Raw genomic sequence first — 17,837 nt, forward strand, 5'->3', positions numbered from 1 at the left:
TGCCAGTGGAGGGACCCAGTCTACCAGATACCCTTACATCATGTCAGCTCAGGATCGTCACAGCGCAGCACAGTGACAGTCAAGTGGCAGCACCAATGTGCAGGACTTGTGTTATCCTGAATCAGCCTATGTCCTCCTTCTCCAAAATCAGCTGTCTAGCTAGTAGATCATACACCTGCTCAAGCTTGACAAACATGGGAGAGTTTCCATGGGCATATCTCCCCTCCTGTCCAAAGCACAGCTCAGACTGCAAAATATATTATAACTTTATGATTAGGGCACTCTGGCTGAAAAGAATAAAAAACCTTAAAATCAACAACAAAACTAAGCCAATCAACCAAACAAACAAAAAACCCCCAGTACCCTGAATAATTTGAATACCCTTAAACCGACAAGCTGAATACCCTTAGTCTTAATTGCTTTAGAGAAAAAGATTATGCCTTGATGACCAAACAGAAGGGGTCAAATGTTGTCTAAGCATGTGCCTGCGGAGAAGGGAGGAGTTGGAGGAGTGGGTTCAGTGCAAAATGCCAGGCAGGGACTTGTGGCCAAGAGGTAGCGACTTGCATCCCGGAGTGGGTTGGGATTTAAAACCTATTTCTGTTCTCTGTATTTCTGAGTGGTGATATTAAATGTCTCATTGGTCAACATACTAGTTCCTCAATATCCTGCTGGGAGCTGCATGGCAGAGCTGATCAGGCTTGTCCTCCAGAGTTCATTTCTTCTTTTTAACACTGGCATGAAAAGCTCCCTGTGGAGATCCCAATCCAGAGCACTCTTCTGTGAGTTTCCACAATGGGGTTTCCATGCCACCATGAGCCATGGGGCCTGAGCTGCCCGTTCTGTTACCAGTGGGGAAGATGTCTGTGAGCAGAACGGGCCCAGTCACCACAAAAGTTGGGAGGGGATGGCTCCTCAGTGGGCAGCAGTGTGCATGTCCCTGCATCCACAGAAATGTGTCCACTGCCATAGTCCTGCTGCTCTGCATGCAAGGATTCTTTGGCTCCTTGACTAGGTATATGAAGAGATCTTCAGCTTTTGTTTGAAAAAACCGTCCTTCTTCCCTGACTTCCATTTCCACAGGGTAATGTCCTGTGGATGGACACTAACCATTGAACTAGTGGTGAATTACAAAATGTATGACTTGGATCAAAGCACCAATGTAACTTTGCCAACTTAACTTTGTACAAAGTCAACACCATCCAGTCTTCCTTAGGATAACCTCTTTCCAGAAGCTTCCCTACTTTCCTGTCTGTTTAGCCTGGAGAGTGAATGAGTCAGATGTCCAGAAGAACACGTCCTCCTTCTCCTCTTGCTATTTCCCTGGGAGAGTGGGAGGAAGAGAGGTCTGAGTAAACCTGTTGTCCTAGAGTCATGCAGGCAGTGGTCTTTCTCAACAGACACCAAAGCGTAGCCACTTTATACATGAAACTCAGTGTCTGTGTCTGCGCTGCCTCTTAGCAGTGATCTGGAAGGGACCAGGATGCGGGACTGTGTGAAAACAAAAAGAGTAACAGAGTCATACCTGGCAGGAAAATCAGATGTCAATGACCAGAGGTTTGGAACGAAATGCTATATGCTTTAGGCAAACTCCACAGAAATCATAAGAAAGAGGCAATTGTTTTCCTTGTTCTCCTGTATCAAAATATCTGTCAAAGAAGGCTTTATCATGCTGACTGAATGACAGGATTTGCACACAGTCCTTAATGATGCTTATTGATAAAGTCAGGGTTGGCCAGAGCTGTAAATAGGAAAAAAATCCCAAAGCTGTAACTTGCAGCTTTGCTATGGTATAGTTTACCTGAGGAGGTTTCAGAGCTGAGGCTGCAGTTTGCTGCACCATCCCTGAGGTCAGCGATCACTTTTGGACCAAAGCACACAGTGCTGATTGCTCCTCGCCCTCTCCAAATCCCAGCATCTTGAATAAGTATTTTGCACTGGTTACTAAAATAAGTAATTGACAGTTTCTGCACAGGGTGGGGGGAGAGGGCCATGGGAAAACACATTCTTCTGAGAGTCTAGGCAAATTCAACTTGAAATTGAAGTGCAATTAATCATCAGTGAAGCATTGCAACAACTCAGCTAGAGATGTGACTGATTCCCTGTCATTTGATTTTTTTCCCCATGTATTTCAAATGTCTCTAGAAGGGACAATTTAGTGAAATCAAGACAAGATTTTTCATGCAGGAGTTGTTGAGCAAATGCTCAATACGATTTGTACTGATAAATGACCATAGATGTCCTTTCGTACATTTAAAAATTGTAGTCATTCTCAAAACAATGCATGATACCCCACAAATGTTCACTTTGCAAATCAGAGGAGCATGGTAGCATATTTCTCCATCAGGGCTGCATACGGTGTGTGTATGTGGTCAGTCAGCTCAGAATTGCAGCCGTGAATATGTAAAGGACCCCAGACGCTCAAGCACTCTTGCTTCACTTGTTAGTCTGGACTAAAGATGTGGTTTGCAAGCTTTTTTGATTTGTAGACCCCTAGATACTTTTTAGTAAGCCTCTCTGTAGTGTACTGCAGCTTGCTGAGAAATGATTTGCTCTTCTTAATTACCATATCTGTATGCTGTAGAAATAGCCATGGGAACGGATTTAAGGATCTGAGAGTCCTAAAAACTACTGCTCTGAATGACTCTTTTCTGATCCTGTGACTGTTCTGAGTTCATGCACTGTTATCCTTCTGCTACCCTCTTTACTCTTCAGCAGGCATCCACATTCACCTATATACTACTATTTTCATCCAAATCCTATTGGATTCTCCAAAGTCCAAAAGGTTTTTTTACATACCAGCAAATGGTTTGTACAGACTAAAAAAAATAAAATATCTTCCAATAAGCCTAAAGAAAGTAAGATCAGTTAATTTTATTTAAGTTGGAGGAAAAATTCTTTCTGCTTAACTCTCCTTGTCACATTTCACATGTCTCATTTCCTAACTCTATGAAAGACCTAGTGGGTACCAGGGATGCTTCATTGTTACATTGTCTGTCTGATGTAAACAAAAATACATTCACTTATGACCTTCTTGGCTTAGCGTAATCCCTGCCAAGACAGTGACGGTCTTCTGCTCTCTTCTGCCTTGTGCTTGGTTATTTATATCTGTGTAGGCAGTTGATATTTAAGGTAGCTAAGATGCAGTAAAAGCATAAAGCAATTAAAACAAATGTATCATGTCTCTCTCCTAGGTTTTTCCAGGGAGCCAATATTTAATGAAGCTTAGCATTATCTGACAGCCCTTCAACTTTCCTCTAATTAACTTACAGTGCTTCGAATAAACCCTTTGAACACGGTGTGACTGCCTGTGACTGCAGTGTTTTGCATGTCGCTTCAGAAGACACTGACCTCTTTGGTGTGGCTGTGAGACCAGCTCTTTAGTTTCTTTCTCTGCTAATTGCTCTTTCCCTTGGGAGCTCTATCAGTGCTTTTTCCTAAACAGAAATTTTATCATACTATCATGAGAAGGTTTAGCAGAATATTTTATGTGCTCCAGAATTCAAAATATAAATGTGTGTCTTTATCAAGACTTCTTGTATTCACCTGCTACAAGTCACATTCTGCCTTCCAAACAGTGGCCAAAATAATAGGGATCTTCTTCAAAACCTAGCTGGAGTCTCTGAGATCCTGTCTTCCCAAATGTGTGTTGCTCCCCCCTCCAAACAGAGTTGAATGAAAACCCTTGGATGATACTTTGAGACATGCCTAGCAGGAGAACATCAGTTTCTACTGCCAAAGTTCACTTCTTCTTGACCAAAAATCCACGTCACATTTTGAAATCCCACTTTGGTTCATCCAGCTTTAACCCTTTGTCCCTGTGACAAAGGTCTGATATAAAGTGAGCCATGGTCCCTTTCCTCCATTCACTCCTCATCTTCTGTCACAGATTAGCTCATACATCCAAAGAGATAAAGCTGGAGGATTTAAATCCCCTCAGATGGGACAGAGAGCCTGGGTCATCCTTGTGCTTGGAGATGGCAAAAAGGAGTTTTGTACTGAACAAAAGGGAAGATCCTTTATCCCTGCTTCACCATTTTCTATACGTAAAAACCTTCCTCAAAACAGAAGGATCACTTAGAGCAAATTACACTCAGTAGGTGTCTCCCGCAGAGAGTTCTTCTCCTCTATAGTGTGCTCTTCTCTTTGAATTTTGCTTATGGCATAGAGATTAAAAATCAAAATATGGTGAGGACAGACCAACCTCAGCAGATACAGAGTGCTACTGATATTCACCAGTGAAGGCTGTGCTTATCCTTGGTAATTACTTATTTTTTAAGGTCAAGAATATTTGTGTACATATATGAGAAAGGGTGAGTGCCCAAGTAGCTGCATACTTTCCAGCATGTGCTACTTATTGTAATAGACAGATGAGGCTTACTGTAAAACTACAGTTTGCTTAATGACATGTTAGCTATCAGTTATCAGGCATGATTCTCTTCAATATTGCTTAAAAAAAACCCCGCAAAGATAGCTTTCATGTGACAGAGAAGAAGCCACATTGGCAGTTCTTGCAGAGTTGCCTGAAACCACATTTGACAACACCTTTACCATGGTAACAATGTTTTAGTGTTTGTCAGCCATGACCCACTAATAAATAGCATAGCCAGGTAGCTTGTTGCGTTTATACTGGATAAAACTCTTCACAGACATTTGCAGATTCTTCTGCGGTTGTTCCAGTCTCTTATGAGGACATTGCTTAATAATTCAAGCTTGTACAGTTCTTCTTTTCCCTGTAAAACTCAAACTACCTTGTCAGCTTTATTTGGCACTGGAAATCTCAAATTCTTGACCGCACAACTGCTCTTCTTCACACTTTCCGCAACCGTCTGTACCATTAATATACAGTGTGGATTTTCAGCTCCTCTTTCAGCTCCTCAGAGGTACCCCCTTCCAGGGAAATATTACTTTATTTGTCATGCTATAGCTGAAATCACTATTAGTCTTCCTGTTTAATATGTTTGCAAGCTTCAGTCATTTTTTCCTCCTTAGAAATTGTTTTTGCCAGATAGTAGGCCCCCTTTTCTTTCTTCCTGTTTCTTTTTTTCTGTTTGGGAACAGACTTTGTCTCACAAGCTTGCTGGAGTTCCCTTTGATGTAGGTTATACGTTTCCCTACAGCTTCACAAATGAAGATTCATGTGCAGAATGAGAAAGCTAAGAAAGGGACAGAGACGTAGATCTTGGACTAATGAGGTAAAATTCTGGAAAGGGATCAGTCATGATATGAAGGAAGGCTTCCTAATACTGAGGTGTATTGACTCCAAAGACGAGGATAAAGACACACTAAATGACACATTTTAAACTATTTAGGAGTAGAATTTGCCGGGATTTTTTTTTATAAATGGCGAAATATGACACGCTTGACTGCAGGATTTCTCACAGAAGTGCATCAGCTATAGCTTGGGGTTTCAACCACAGGTGGTGAAAATGTACTATCAACCTTGTGATGCCCAACAGTTTTATGGTTAGGGTGTTCATCTGTGCTGTGATGCCACCTTCCACAAATACTAGACATTGGTACAGAGTTAAACAAGGCCAGGAGTGGAGAAGGCACTACAAATCTTGGACCTGAGGCTCAAGAATCGGTGTGAGAGCCCGACGGTAAGTCCTGCTCTGCATTAGGCAGAGGAGTGACTTTAGCAGAATGTCAGAATCACAGAACGGTTGAGGTAGGAAGAGATCTCTGGAAGTCGCCTCTGCTCAAGCCGGGCCACCCAGACCTAGCTGCCCAGTACCGTGTCCAGAAGGCTTCTGAGTGTCTCCAAGGGTGGAGACTGTACCTCTCTGGGAAGCCTGTTCCAGCGCTTGGTCACCCACACTGGAAAAAATGTATTACAATTTGTATTTCCAACATTGTTGTTTCAGCTTATCACAGCTTTTCTAATGTCCCAGTAGAAAGGTTTCTTGTAGATACTGAAAGTTTTCATCTAGCTTCCATTATGAGAAAAGTACTTGGAAGGTACAGAGGAGTAATTTACTGCAGTCCTCCGTGTTTACAGGACTGCAAGGACATTAATCTCCACAGCAGTGGGATACAGGTTCTTCCTCCAAGAGCACCAATCTGGCCATTGGTGCATGTGTAAAGCCTGGGAATGAAAAAACAGACCAAGAGATCAGAAAGGGCAAATGCTGTTTGTACCAGCACCTCTGCAACATATTCCAGGGTAACCCTGTTTTCCAAGAAGTCTTTGGCCTCAGATACTGCTCCCTGGATTTTGAGGGCTTTATCTTGTTCTGAGATGACAAACTGAGTTGTGGAGGCTAAATATTAAAGCAAATGAGTTGTCATGGCACAGGATCTCATGAAACAGTTGTGGAGAGCAGAGGATGCTTGCCCTCCTATAGATATACTTAGACAGAGTGACTAATAACCTGTCATCCATGCCCAGTTGCATTCTGTGTAGGAAACTAGGAAGGTAATGGAAATTATAGGCTTACCCGAAGACATTTATAACCAAGATCCTCTATAACATTTGTTGTGAGTGCATCGGCAGTCTATAAAAGGAGCAATTCAGACTCAAGAAGAAGCAGCAATATAGCAAGACTGAAGAAGATGGTGTATCATCCCATAGCAACCTCCAGCAAGAGCCTTCATATTCTTTTCACAGTTCACATATACCCTGCTCTTTCAAGGATGAACCCTGGAGTGGTAAAATCTTTGAGTGAATAACCCAAAATACAGGCTTCCCAGCAGAGCCATCAAATACATTTGCATTCATATTCCAAATCTGAATAATAAAACAGATAGGAAACAAGATGCTGAGATGGCTGCTCTGCAGAAAATCTGAAATTAAGAGCTGAGAACACCATTCAGAAGAGGGGCTCTTGTCGTTAGTAGTAAACCTCCTGTTCTTTTGGCTAGGATGCAGCCTGCGACTATAAGGTAAGAGAAAACTAATATTGAAAAGAACACACTGTTGTTAAGAAACAATTCTGACTGCAAGTATTTGTTTAACCTGTAACCTTTTGTTTTCTGCCTTGCAATGAGAAGCCTGACCTTGAAGTCTCAATATATAAACTCTTCCTCTTTTTTTTAGCATTATGCCTGTTCATTGCCTTAGAGGCAGAGTAAATTATGGACCAACAGAGGAACATATAACAGTCTGCTTTCCCAAAAGCAGAGAATCCTGAAAGAGCAGCGAATACAGACAGTCTAGAGACATCTACCCCACAAGTATTTAAAGTGTTTCCTGATAAACGGCAAAGGGATCCTTTGAGGACTGCTATTAACCAGTGCAAGTTTTAGAGAGAAACACCCTTCTGCCATTCCCTTAGTGGGCAGAAGAGAAAGAAAAAAAGTCATCCCACCTTTTTAAGTAACCCACGTGCATCACACTTGCCAAAACAGATCACATCTCCAAAGTGTCTTCTGTTAGCAGAGGAACCAACATCACTCACAATCTGTCTTTGGGGATGCTTTCTTCAAGAATCTCTTGCATGAATGGACATCATCTTACACAATCACTATCCTTTTCTTACAAAGGATTCCCTTCAGAGAAGGTATTACTCAGCAAGGTCTTCATCCTGTTGAATGACTCAGATCTCAAACTGCTTACAGAGCCCAAACTTCCCAATACTAAAAAATGTCACCCTATCGTCAGAGACAAGAAGAAATGATAGCAGAAAAACGTGGACACACAGCTATTAAGACAATCAATATATTTTTATGTTCTACCTCCTCAACCACTAAAGAATCTCCCCGTGCAATACAGATAACATTGAGGACAGTAATTTGGGGGAAGAAGTATGTATGAATTCTTTTGTTCTCCAGATCATACTTTTCTGCTTTTTGAAGATACATGCAGTGTTGGCAATTCTCCAGTTAAATGACTTGAACTCAGTGAAGTCATTGGTAGAAGTCTTGTAACTGCATAAGATAAGTCTTACAGTCTGTTAAGGTGGAGGAGATCTGCCCTCTTAATGTGAGGACATTAATCTCTCCAAGTATTGAAGTAAACACAGAGATGGCAATTTTGATTTCTTTATGTTTGTTCTATTAGGTCTTCCACCTTAGCCCCAATTTTCTTCTTTGCCATCTAAGGAGAAAAATAAAAGGAAAGCTATGAAATATTTGCAGGCCTCTGCATAAAACTCTTTCAAAGCCTATCTGCTTGGGAAGTCTTAATGTATAAAAGCTTCACAGGGTTTACAGACCATATTTTGCTCCTCCCTAACAGCTCAGCAAAGTGTCAGAATGGTACAGAAACCAAAGTAATGCTTTTCCAGATGAGTTAGCCTTTGCAGCAATCATCAAAACATATTTTATTGTGAATGACTTAAATGTTCACCGTTAGATAGATAAAATAGCACCTCAGAGCTAAACTGGACTCAGTATTAAGATGTCTGTCTTGCAGTTATGGTCTTACAACATGTGCAGCAGAGCAACGGAATCTGCATTGCTGGAGGACTTTACAGAACTACCATCACCTGGCTTATAGTTGGTTGTAGTCACGGAAATCATGAGGAGTTTAAGATCGTCCGCTGTTTGTGGAGTTATTGGTGATTATCAAGTGACATGCTACAACCTGGATTTTAATAACTCAGAATTGCTATGCTCAAAATTTTATTTGTTTAAAGAATTTGTTGTTAGTATAAATGAAATCTTAATAGTATAATAATTATTAGTCCAGATTTAATTATTGCAGGTAATAAAACAGTAACAATACAGTCAGAACTGATACACAAACACTTCTTACTTTCCACCCTTTTTGAGGAGTTATACTGACCCTCTCCCTGCTCCTCTGGACCCCAGTGTAGGTGGTTTCATGCTGGTGATGGTGGGAGGTTATTACAGCATGTTGTCAGCATTTGAAGGCATTTACTGGGAAGCACATGATGTTCACATTGATGGTGTCTTCTCCCCAACTCCAGGATCCACCGGGGGGCATTTTTATACTTGCTAGCATGCTTTTGCACGTTTATTCTTTAGTCACAGACACTTAGTCAATTAGGAAAATTGTTATTACTACTAAACTAAGTAAAACAAATCTGCAGGCAGGTCACTAAGTATTCCTAGAGGGCAAGCCTGACAAGCGTCATCCCTGAGGTCTTGCAAACTCACTATAAAGCTTATGGGTTATTACTAGCAGTGCCGAGACCATAGTACATGACTACCAAATCATGAAATCCATACAAGCATATTTTTTGAATGAAAACTTCAGTCATGAATGGTTTACCTCTGCTGTTGCTATGTGGGCTCTGCTTGTCACTAGAATCATTTCTCAGGCAGACAGAAAAAATTCCTTAAAATTAATTGCCATACACAGCACATATGCAGTTCCCTGTCCTGCAAAATATTATTCTGTACAAGTTTTAATGCTAGAAAAAAAAGGGGGAGAACTGAATGATGTTGCCTGCTCTGGAGGAGTTCGCAAATCCCTACCAAAGAAAACCTCAGCAATATTCCCTTCAGTTGCTGTGAAACTGCCTTTCAGGGACAGAAACAGAGGTCAGGCTTACACTCAAAAATCTGCTTCCAATTAGTGCAGGTGTGAAGTGAAGGTAACATGCAGGTAACTGAATGTTGCTGATGTGGTTGTATGGAGAAATGTAACCAAACTGTGGACAGTGGACCAAGATCTTTCCCCTCTGGAGTCTACCTGTGCTAGCAGAATAAATCACAGAATAATTGAGGCTGGAGGGCACCCCTGGAGATCATCTAGCCCAAACCCTTGCTCAGAGCAGGGTCAGCTAGAGTAGGTTGATCAAGGTCACATCCAGTCAGGTTTTGAATATTTCTGGGGATGGAGACTCCACAACTTCTCTGGCAACCTGTGCCAGTGCTCAGCCAACCTTACAGGAAGAAGCTTTTCTTATATTTAAGTGAAACCTCCTGTGCTTTGCTTTGTGCCCACTGCCTCTTGTCATGTTACTGGGCACCACCTGAGCCTGGCTCTGTCTTTGTTAGTTACCCCCGATTAGGTATTCATACACATGGATAAGATCCTCCTGAGCCTTTTCCTTTCCAGGTTAAGCAGCCCCAGCTCTCAGCCTCTCCTTGTATGAGAGGTATTCCAGTTCCTTAATCATCTTTGTGGTCCGGTGCTGGACTCACTTTAGTATGCCCATGCCTCTTGAGTGCTGGGGAGCCCAGAGCTGGACCCAGCACTCCAGGTGTTCTTCACCAGTGCTGAGCGGAGAGGAAGGATCCCCTCCCTCGACCTGCTGGCAAACCTCTGCCTAATGCACCCAGGAGGCTCTTGACCTTCTTTGCTGTAAGGATACATTACTGGCTGATGTTTAACTTCTTGTTAAAGGACACCCTGAGCCTTCTGAAAGAGTTTTTCATCACTTGTAGACTTACCAAGGGTACACTTTGCCCTGTTGTGCGGGTCATTAGCCTCGGTATTGATCCCTGATATACACCACTAGTGAACAGCCTGAAGTTCAGGTTCATGGTGCTGATCACAACCTTTTGAGTCTCGCAGTTCAGCTGGTTTTCAGTCCACCTCACTGCCCGTATTTCTGCCCATTCAACAGCGTGTCTATGAGGTTGTCACAGAAGACAGTGTCAAAAGCCTTGATAAAATTGAGATAAGCAACATCCACTGCTCTCCTCTCACCCACTGAGGCGGTAATCTTGTTATAAAAGGCTACCAGGTTGGCCAAGCAAGACTTCCCTTTCATAAATCCTTGTTGACGACTTCCTGTTGTCCGTCACGTGCTCATCTGTAGAGACCTGCTAGCAGCTAGAAACTAAAGGCTAGAAGCAAGGTCCTCATTAACCCCAAATCCAACTTTCAGGTGAAGAAGAATGTCTTTTCAGTTGTTTTTCCTAAACTCTTGGTGCCCATGGTGTGCTGGCCATCAGAGCAGGGAGCAGCAAGCATCATCTTTTGTGGTCTCTCTGCTGGCTCCAAGTATGATACAACTAAAACTCACCTTTTTTAAATGATGAGACTTGTGAGGTGGGGGATTGGGAATGACTACAGAAAGAGATTAAATGGGGAAAGATAAATCAGAGAACACATGGAGGGAAATCAGGTTTGGAGCTGGGAGCTTGGAAGTGTCAGAGTGAGATGGAAAACTTAGGGAGAGAAAGATTGAGTCTATATGGAGATGGAGGCTGAAGACAGGAAAAGTGTGGGTGGACAGATGGAAAATTACTGGCGGAGGGAGGGTGGGAAAAACAGGGAAGAGTCTGGCAATAGGGTCAAAGAAAGAAGGGCTTCAGGACATTCTGGACCGCCAGGGAGAAACCCTTGAACCATATCAACAATTAATACATGGTGTGACCTGAAACAGAGGCCAAACTAATAAAGCCTGCTGGGATTATTGCTTTGCATTTCACAACAGGTTTGCATTTCTCCAGTCACTGTCAATTGCAGAGGAAAAGGAGAAGCAGAGGGAGGAGCAAGGAAGGAGGAAAGAAAAGGAAGAAAGAGAAGAGAGAGGTGGCTGTAGAGGGTATGAAGAAACAGTGGTGGGGAAGGATAAGAATGAGGAAGAGAAAGTAGCACCGATAATGCCCTTCTATTGAGACCTCAAGGGCTGCAGTGAGCACAGCCCTTGCAGGACTGTGAGCAGAGCTCACCATCTCCTGCTATCAGAAATAGCAAGTCCATCTCCAGCATTCACCCCTCATCCCTCTGGTCCTCTGGACTTCAGAGATGCTGTTAATCCTGTAAGATTTATTTCTCATGGGATCTGGAAGGTACATATTCAGAGGCAAGGATGAGATTCTTGCACAAGATGTTGTATACTGTCGTGGAGCTGTGAGCCTTGCTTTACCCTTATCGACTACTTTGTATATACTGCCAGGCAAGATACATAAACAGGGTATTTAAAAAGAAACAGTCGTGCTGCATGCATTTTCTCTCCATCTAGCTTGATTATCAATAACTTTCTCACAGTTGCAACTGCAACGAAAATCAGCTGCATATGAAGTATTTACAATGTTACATAATACTAAACAGCTGGGGGAAAAAAAGATGCCAGATACCTCAAACAGGCATCCAAACTCAGGAATCTTGCTGTGATTCTGTGTCCTGATTGTACAGTGGGCACTCCTTGCTGGGGAACTGTAACAATGCATTGACTAATGCTTGTGTAGAAGACAGGCACAGCAGAGCTCAGCCCTGAAGAAAAGCACTGGAGGAAATTAATAACTTTATCATAGAGGCATAGTTTGTATAGCCTACAAAGAATGAGGCAGAGTGCCAACATGCTGAGCAGTAAGAAGGAACCACATTACTCCATGCATATCTGCAGTAAGGATACAGTTCTAGTGGAAGAACAGCTATCATGTCGTTAAAGACCACAGCAGGATTCACAAATCAAAGGAAACTAAACTGAGGCTGAAGGGGCAGCAATACCCCTAACAAAGCCCATCTTTTTAGGGATTAGTAATAAATGCACTAGAAAGGAGAAAAAAAAGGAAGATACATAATTTCAAATGATTCCTTTCGCTTTGTGCATGTTAAAAAATCTGTAGACTTAAAGAAAAGAATGAGATTTGCGAAGCGTTTGTGCTGCCTTTCCCAGTGGTATTAATGTTAAATACAGTAAACTTCCCACCGCTAACATCCAAAGTTCTCATCCAGCTCTGTCTTCTAGAGCTCAGTTGTCTCCTGAAGAAGGCCAGACCTGATGGTGACAGAGTCCCACTGCCTGCCTGGCTGAGTAGGTTAACCTAGGTCCTTGTCACAGTCCCTCATGGAGAAGGGCGGAAGGACATCAACATGCCTGTTTAATAGCCCAGAGTCCCTCCCTTTCCTTCTCCTTGGCCCATCTCTCATCTTCCCTGCTCTTTTGGCATCTGAGATGTTCCACAGATGTGCATGCTCCATGTAGTTCATGACTTCTGAAAGAGATGCAAGCATGGGGCGTGTATGTGCCATTCCTCTCACTCGTTACATTTTGAACCACATGATGTTTAATGTATCATGAAAACCTCTGGCCAGGCAGGGGAGAAAAACTCTATAGCGATGTCTCTACCAGTGTGTTATAGAGACAGCTTCCCAGAAACACAAGCTCAAAATCTCTTCCCATATTGTGACACTGTTATAAAAGCAGTGTTCCTCAGAGGGGTTGGTTCGGGAGCTAGTGTAGGCCAGGAGGGACTGGTCTTAATTGCTGATGCAGTCACTTTGTTTTGGAGGGGGAGAGGTTAACGCTAGGGGCCTGGAAGCTGCCTTTGTTATTGATCTCAGACCAGCAAACAGCCCCAGCATATGTATTAGCAGAGCTGCAGCTTACCTCTGTCTGCTCACAGAACAAGGCTGCTGCTTAGCTATTATTAGACACCAGAGAATCCACATAGGAGAATTTAGTACCTATTCTCTAGAGGGGTCACAAGGAACTCCAAATGGGTTCTCTACCCTGTGGGATCCTTGGGTTAAGGACTTGTGTGCTAAAAAGGAGAGAGCTTACTCTAGGTTAGCATAATATTCCCCATTGAAGAGGTAGTTCACCATCCATGCAGAAAAAACAGCCTTAGATCATGCTCTTTTTATTGTATTACTGTGGTTTACCTCCACTAATGTGCCTGTGTCACAAAGTCCCATGGTTTCAGCTGTGCAGGAACATGCTTCACAGCATTCTCATGTCCAAGAAGTGGTGCTAGCGGAAATAGTCATGCCAAGCAAACTTTGCACGTGGGACCTTAACACCTAAGGATTTAAACATCAAACTCTGTGTCCTGAACTGCAGCTGGAGATGAGGTGAAGCCAGCCGTGTCTCAAAAGCAATGCTGCTTTGTTCTCCCAGTGTCCATTTTTTGCTGAACAATTGGGCAATTTGATTTTGCAGCAGCTGCATCTTGAGCACTGTCCCAACACAGCTAACTGTACTACATAGTCCGTTAATCCAAACCCCAGTTTTGAAGTCAAGATACCCTGGGCAAAAATATGTGTTTTGGAGAAATAGTTAAAGCTTCTGTGCAAAGCACAAATAACCAGCAAATCCTCCAGGGTTTCCCTTTATAAACAGCGAGAAGAGCAAGGGACAGGTGGGAGGATGCATTACATTGTCCTTATTATCCTGTTGACATTCTTCTGCCTCAGCAAGTGTGTAGGACAAATATTTTTTTCTTTTTCATTTCTCCATCAATATTTTTTGTCATGTTTTCATTTTTTTCTCTGGGAGAAGCATGACATCCAATACTTCATGAAAGAAACCAGCCAAATTGTTCTGATTCCTTTAACAGCTTGGCACCCTTTCCTTGCTCAACCATCTATTGGATAAAAAAGCTTTCAAAAACTTTGGACTCTTTAGATAGACAAGGACTGTTAACATCCTATGTTTCTCAGCTGCGCTGAGAACAACATCTACTATCTGACCATACCATTACAATTCAGATATGCATAAAAAACTATTCTGCCTTTTTGTCTATGTCCACTTCATACCCCTCTTCCTCCTCATGGGAGACACTCAGTCACAGTGATCTGAAGGAAGAAAAAGCATTCTTCAGTCTCCTCCCTGATGTTCTCAATGGGTGTAGCAGAAATCATAATGTGCTGTGGCACCCAGATGCTGTTCAGCCTCAGTGATGTCAAATCAACCATAGCCATCTTTTTAGCAGTTATGAAACTCTCACCAGTTAAGAATCCTTAATTCTAGATTCGCCAAGTACTGTATTTGCATGTGGATGAAATGCCACCATGCAAGCGAGGATATGTGAACTTAAATCCTCAGGTAATCCACATGTCAGAGGATGGAGGTCCCCTGCAGTCACAGAAGCTGGCTGTAAGGGATTCAGGAGCTACTGGGGAGAGGGAGTACACATGTGCTCACCTAACACTGTGGAGTAATAGGAATTTGGGAGTTTCCTTGCAGTTATTTTCTGAGATGTGTTTGAAAATGCAGCAGGACTGCATAGGGTAGTGAACATGCCACTGGACTAAGGGCTGGTGACCCGTCAATCCATAGGGCCTTTCATTCACACTCTGGTCTGAGCAAAACTTGTGTACTCTGGCCTCTAAATAGCTTTGAGGATCTGGATGTGAAGGGAAGTTGTGTGACTACCTCGTTTGAGGCATGAACAATAGTTACCAAAAATTAAAGGTGTCTACTGGGGCCGGGGCGCAGATTGCCTGGATTTGGATGCAAAAGTGGCTTTGAGTCAATATATAGTTCTCATCTTTTTTTTTTCTAATCTGCCTTTTGGACTCTGTCAAAAGCGCTTTCCAAATCCCTCAACAATGTTCATATTCATTCCTCATACTTGTGACACTTTAGAAAGACTGATGCTAACAGTCACCTTTCAAGAGGATAAGGGAACAGAAATACCTCTTAAGTAACTACAAAATGCTGCAAACAGAGCTGCACGTTTTTCCCCAATGAATTTTTCCTTGGACATTCAGCAGCTGATATTCTATTGAACTTGTTCTGCCCATGGGCAATCATAATAGCTCTCAAAAAAGTAATCCACACTGAAGCTTTGAGCTATAAAGCACAAAGCTGCAGGAAATTAGGTTTATTTTGCTGTTAATGGAAAGAGACAAAATCCTGCAATAACTTACATGTTTTTTTCATTTTAAAGTGATTAAAACAGATCAATAAAATTTAAAAGGCAGAATGAACTTGCACTTGCTATGAGCATGAAAGGGCACTGTATGCTAACAGTAGATTTCTGCGATAACCATAAAGCAGATTTTAATGAAATTGCTTCAGAGAAATGCAGCAATAAATACATGTAATGAGCCAGCAAAAGGAGCCAGGAGGCAAGGTGCTTCAATAGATATGAGTCAATAAGTGCATTAGTGAAAGAAAGAATGGAATCTTAGAGAGAAAATTGTTTAAACTGATGAGAAAAGAGAACAGAAGTCATTTGTACAGAATTTGGCCAAGAAATCTTCTTTTTTCCCCTGGGTATATTAGAATATCTGCACTTTAATAGATATCTGAGGAGGCCGAAAGAGTAGTTAAACCACTATTCTTTCACTGTCGGCTGAAGTAGCTTCGAAGGCTGATGTGTGATGTGAAATGAGGTTGTTCATTCCAGGCCACATGCACCGTGTTACCGATCAGCACACGAAATACAGCACTGCTGAGGGAACGACAGCCTCAAGACGACCATAGCTGGAGCTTAGTGTTAAAATACGCATCACTTAAGATGGAGCCCGTACTAAATGCACCAGAAACTCTTCAGCACTGACATCTCTGCAGTGCATGGTTTCCACCCAGACGGTTACAGCACTCCTTCTCTCACGGGCTCAGGCTTCTAGGGTGATTTCTAATAGAGTGAGCCCAGACACATACAGGTGATATAGAGAGCAAAGCAGAGCTCCAGTCTCCCTTCCTCTATGGCTTTTGTGGAGCCAGAAGCAACTGCTGCAGGAGCTGTGCATCCTACATACACCAGCCAGCTGCAATTTGCCGCACAAAAGTATCACAAGTGCACTAAGTTTATGATGCTGTTCCTGTTCCCTACACTTTTTCTTACTGATATTTGCAATATTCTAGGCAGGTCCTGTAAAAGATTCAGAGAAACGAGAGCACTATCAAAGTAACTGTCTCCATTTCCACAAGGCAAATGCACACCTTCAGGCAGTCATTTATATGTCTTACTAAATTACCTTACTGAGAAGGACGCGTGAAGATCTGCCATAATAATTCACAGCATATATTACATTTAAAAGGACCAGCCTACATGTAGTCAGTATGTGAAGGCATTTATTTCTAATACATGAAGCTGAATTAGATCGTCATATGCAATGCAGACATCTCCTGAGCTGTAGATTGTGGAAAGCAGCATAAACAAAACAATGTAGAGAGGTCATGGAAATAAGACATTTCCCTAAAATCAGAGTCACTGCACAGCATGGAGCACAGACGTGATGAGTCCTGCCTGTGACATCAAATGACTTTGTAAAGTCCTGTGCTGTGTGTTTTTTAGGAGAAGGCTCCAAGGACCTCAGTGGACTATCCTCAACCGAAATAAGTTACGGGAAGGACTCTTGCCTAGAGCTGCTGTCTAGAAAGCAGTAACAGCTAGCCTGTAAAATTAGGAAGCTGGCAATAGTAATTACTTCCTTAGAAGAGAGAAGGGGTTCTGAAGGGTATTATGCTTCCGTAAGTTCTCTTTCTGAACACTGACTCAGAATTCAGTGTCTAATTGGTTAATTATATGTAATTTCAGTAGGTATGGATGTTCCATTTTTTGGAACAGACATTTTTTCTGTTAAGTGTTAATGGGTGTTGGAGGAAAAATATCTTAAGCACATTTCTATGTAAAAAACCAAGTCAACAAGCAGGTGTTTTCTAAGTCTGGGAGTGCTGCGGAATACCTCTAATTACAAGGTCATTGACAGCCACTGACCAAGCGAAAGAGTTTGTGTTCATTTTCTCCAAAGCTGCCCAGTGCTTACTTCCCAGCATATATGAATGGTAAAAAATACTAGTCTTCACCATAAAAGGAAGGTAAATACAAAGCACAGTTAATCCGTCAGTTAAGAGAAACCCTGAGAATTGTATGCATCCTGCTGCATCTCACTTATGGAGATTCAATGCAGAAAAGCTGGGCAATAGTAGGACAACAAAACTGAAAGTTGTTTGGCTTTCAGCGGGAAGTGACAATGATGGGAGATCCCCTGGTCTGTGTGAGCCTGAGTTTGTGCTGGCTCCCAGCGCCATGACTGTCCTCGCTCAGTTTTTCCCTGATTATTCCTTTTGCAGAACTGCTCTGCAGAGGCGTGTGCCAGCAATACCATCTGCTGGCTAAGCTCAGCACTCTCCAGAGGAGCTGGCAAAGGCGTCTGGGCTGACAGCCCCCACATCGGCTGCTTCTCTGCCCCTCGGCCACCTGCCCCAGGAGGGCTTTGAAACATCACACTTAACAGGAGAGAAGTGCCTTGGCTGCCCACGTCTCTGCTCAGCTGCTCAGGCGTAGGGAAG

This window comes from Opisthocomus hoazin, chromosome 1 (assembly GCF_030867145.1).
Source record: "Opisthocomus hoazin isolate bOpiHoa1 chromosome 1, bOpiHoa1.hap1, whole genome shotgun sequence".
Classification (NCBI taxonomy): Eukaryota; Metazoa; Chordata; class Aves; order Opisthocomiformes; family Opisthocomidae; genus Opisthocomus; species Opisthocomus hoazin.